A 4229-nucleotide genomic window follows, 5' to 3' on the forward strand; every position below is an offset into this window, starting at 1 on the left:
CAAAATATAGATTCTGCTCACTGCTCTTCTTTCTTCCTCTGCATGGGATGCCTGTTCCTGTTTCTGAAATGGCTCTCATCCCAAGAAGAATGGTAAAATCAATCAATCCCCACATGAGAGCCCCAAATATCTTAATTGCACGCTCCCACCTAATCATTTTGTCAATGATATGAAGACTATGGAAAGAATCTGATATTGATCAAGACGTGTTCACAATCACTGGTAAGTGGAAGACTAAAGTAGGACACAAGGAGGAAACATAAAGAGTTGAAAAAATATGGCTTTTAAGATAGAAACATAACTGGAAATTGCATTAATATATTGTGAGACTAATAATTTATTCATTGCCAGTATCTTTTTTAACAACATAAATGGGGACTATAGATGTGTACCTCATCAGATGGAATACAGATTGATCTAATTGCCTACATCCATGGGGAAAGACAGCAGAGAAGCTTAATCATCACCCAAAACAAGTGCAGGAGTGGACTGTGTAATAGAATATCATTGTTCATATGCAAATTCAGATTTGAGATGAAGAAAATTAAACCAAGATGAGGACTCAAAATGCAGTTTTGACAAAACCCTCCTGAATTTAGAAACCATTTCAAAGATACATTTGAGGTAATGATCATGAATAAAAGCAACAGACAAATGGTGAGGGGACATCAAGAACATCACACATGATGAAAGGCATGAAAGAACGAGGCAGATGACAGAAAGGAATCGGGTACTTCTTCTCTTAAATTAAAAGATCATTTTATTGGGGGATCTTATAGCTCTTATAACAATCCATACATCCATAGTGTCAAGCATATGTGTACATATTTCCATCATTCTTTTCTTTTTGTAAATCATTTTATTGGGGGCTCATACAACTTTTATCACAATTCATACAGGCATTTGTACATTTATTGCCATCATCATTCTCAAAACATTTGCTCTCCACATAAGGCCCTGGTATCAGCTCGTCATTCCCCCCTCTCTCCCCACACCCCCTCTATCATGAACCCTCGATAATTTATGAATTATTGTCATATATTACACTGCCTGACGTCTCCCTTTACCTGCTTTCCTATTGTCCATCCCCCAGGGATGAGGTTTTTTTAGATCCCTGTAATTAGTTCCCCCTTTCCAACCCACCATCCCTCCACCCTCCCAGTATTGCCACTCTCACCACTGGTCCTGAAGGGATCATCTATCCTGGTTTCCTGGCATTTCCAGTACCTATCTGTACCACTGTAGATTCTCTGGTCTAACCAGATTTGTAAGATAGAATTGAGATCATGATAGTTGGGGGAAGGAAGCATTTAGGAACTAGAGAAAAGTTGTATGTTTCATTGTTTCTACCCTGCACCCTAACTGACTCATCTCCTCCACGTGACCCTTCCATAAGGGGATGCCCAGTTGCCTACAGATGGATTTTGGGTCCCCACTCTGCACTCCCCCTCATTCACAATGATAGGATTTTTTGTTCTTTGATGCCTAATTCCTGATCCCTTCTATGCCTCATGATCACACAGGCTGGTGTGCTTCCTCCATGTGGGTGTTGTTGCTTCTGAGCTAGATGGTTGCTTGTTTACCTTCAAGCCTTTAAGACCCCAGTCACTATATATTTTGATAGCCAGGCACCATCAGCTTTTTTCACCACATTTGCTCATGCACCTGTTTTTTTCTCCAGTGATTGTGTTGGAAAGGTAAGCATCATGGAATGCCAGTTTAATAGAACAAAGTATTCTTGCATTGAGGGAGTACTTGAGTGGAGGCCCAATGTCTGTCTGCTACCTTAATACTAAACCTATAAATATGTGTACATAGATCTATTTCTCCATCTTCATATATAAATATATTTACATATGTGCATGCCTTTATTTAGACCTTTATAAATGCCCTTTCCTCCTATCTCTTTCCTCTATTTCCTTTTACTTTCCTCTTGTCCCACTATCATGCTCAGCCTTGATTTGGGTTTCAGTAATTCCTCTCGGTTACATTACCCTTGATCACGCCCCACCAGGCCTCCTACAACCTCCTCAACACCGATTTGGATCACTTTTTGTTTTTGAAATATTTGCTTTCTATTTGAGCCTTTGTATCAGCTCCTTTCCCCCCTCCCTTCTCCCCTCATCCCTCGTAACCCCTTGATAAATTATAAATTATTATTATTTTCATATCTTACACCAACCACTGTCTCTCTTCCCCACTCTTTCTGTTGCTCATCCCCCTGGAGCGGAGGAGGGAGTTATGAGCTGATCATTGTGATCAATTCCCCCTTTCTCCTTTCCTCTCCCCACCTACTCCTTGCCCTCCTGTTATCATTACTCCCATCTCCCATTCCTGTTCCTGGATTCTGAGCTTTGTGATGTGTTATCTCTCATCTGTACCTGTGCACCTTCTCCATGCTAGCCTGCAGTGAAAGGCAAGATTGGGGTCATGATAGTGGGGGGTGAGACAGCATCAAGGGACCAGAAGAATATTGTGTGTTTTGTCGGTGCTCTACTGTGCCCTGATTGAATCATCCCTTCCTTGTGACCCTCTGTGAGCAGATGTTCCATTGTCTACAGATGGATTTTGGGTCTCTGCTCTGACCCCCCTTGTTCTCAACAATATTGTCCAGTCTGAACCCCTCATAGTGTAATGAACCAAGAAGGGAACAAAGCAGAACAACAACAGGAGTAAAACAAACCCACAAAGCCCCTGAGGTGCCCAAAATTGACTGCAGGCTAGCAGGGGGAGTTCCCTGAATTCCTGCAGGACCAGTGGGGAGATTGTCATAAAGGTCCGTGGACAGACCTGGGATTACGTATGCTTTCAGGGAAGGAGGTCCTTTTCGCTAGTTATTTTTTCTTTTTTCTCTTTGTGGTAGTTACAAAATTTGTTGTCAATTTGACACTTAAGAATGAAGGGGTAGGGTTCAGCCTGTCAATCAGGTACCAGCCTGATAACCTCATTTGGAGGTGCTGAGGTGATAAATAGCTCCTTGGAGGTGGGTCACAGGTTCACTCCCTGGGAGACATTGCAGCTGACAAGACACATGGAGTTAGCTAGTGCCCTGATCTGGAGGAGTTACGTAGAGACCCCTGCTTATACCACCGCTCAGTCGACAAGACTTTCCACACACTGGCCTGTGATCTTTCTGCATCTGGCATCATAGCATGTGTTGCGTGAATCTGAAGAGGAATCTATAGATTGGTATTGGACATGTGAGCTAATATTGGACTTATGGACTTGATCTGGACTGGGCTGGGATGTTTTCTCTATATTCAATTGCTCTTGTATGTAAAGCTCTTTCTTATACACATATGAGTCTCCCTGGATTTATTTCTCTAATCTACACAGATTAACACACTCTTTTTAGTCAATGTTTTGTTTTCTTTTTGTTTTGTCTCCATTATTGTTTGTTTTGCCTACCTATATAAGTTAGGCATGGGAAGCAAGCTCGAGGAGAAAACAACAGGACCAATGCTTCCAGAGGGACTTGAGGGTAGGAGGAGGCAGGGAAGGGAGCAGTGAGCAAACAACGCCAGACAGGGGAACAACTAGGGAATTAAAATCAACCCTGAGGAGGACATAAAGATCCTGGGAGTGCGGAGCAACAACAATCTAGCTGAGAGGAATGACTAAGAGGCAGAAAAAGGGTGAATGTGATGGTGGGGCAAAACGAATGTGAAAGGAAACAGAGGAAAGATCTAGGACGCAAAGCTATGGATAGAGGTACAAACATATGTGTGTACATAGGCAAATACATTAATTCATAACAATAGAGATATTGGCCAATGTTCATATATGTATATGGCATTACACTGAAGTAGTGGATGGGCTTCGGGCCTCTCCTCGAGCCCTTCTTGAATGAAGACTACTTTGTTCTAACAACCTGGCCTTCTGTGATGCTCACCCGCCCAGCAAGATGGCTGAAGACAAAATGGGTGCATATGCAAATGTGGTAAAGAAAGTGGAGAGTTCCCGGCTATCAAAATATATAGTGTTTATAGTCTTAAAGGCTTGAAGTTAAAAAAGTGACCATCTAACTGAGAAGCAACAATCCCACATGGAAGAAGCACACTAGCCCGTGCTCTCATGAGGTGTCATCGGGACCCAGTAACAGGCGTCAGAAGACCCAAAAGAAACCAACATGAAACTCGCTAAAGTAGCTAAAGAAAGTGGAAGAGATGAAGAAGTAAAATAACTGACCAGAAAATTCCGAAGAACAGCTCAAGATGAGAATAAAAAGC

Source organism: Tenrec ecaudatus, chromosome 11, assembly GCF_050624435.1.
Source record: "Tenrec ecaudatus isolate mTenEca1 chromosome 11, mTenEca1.hap1, whole genome shotgun sequence".
Lineage (NCBI taxonomy): Eukaryota > Metazoa > Chordata > Mammalia > Afrosoricida > Tenrecidae > Tenrec > Tenrec ecaudatus.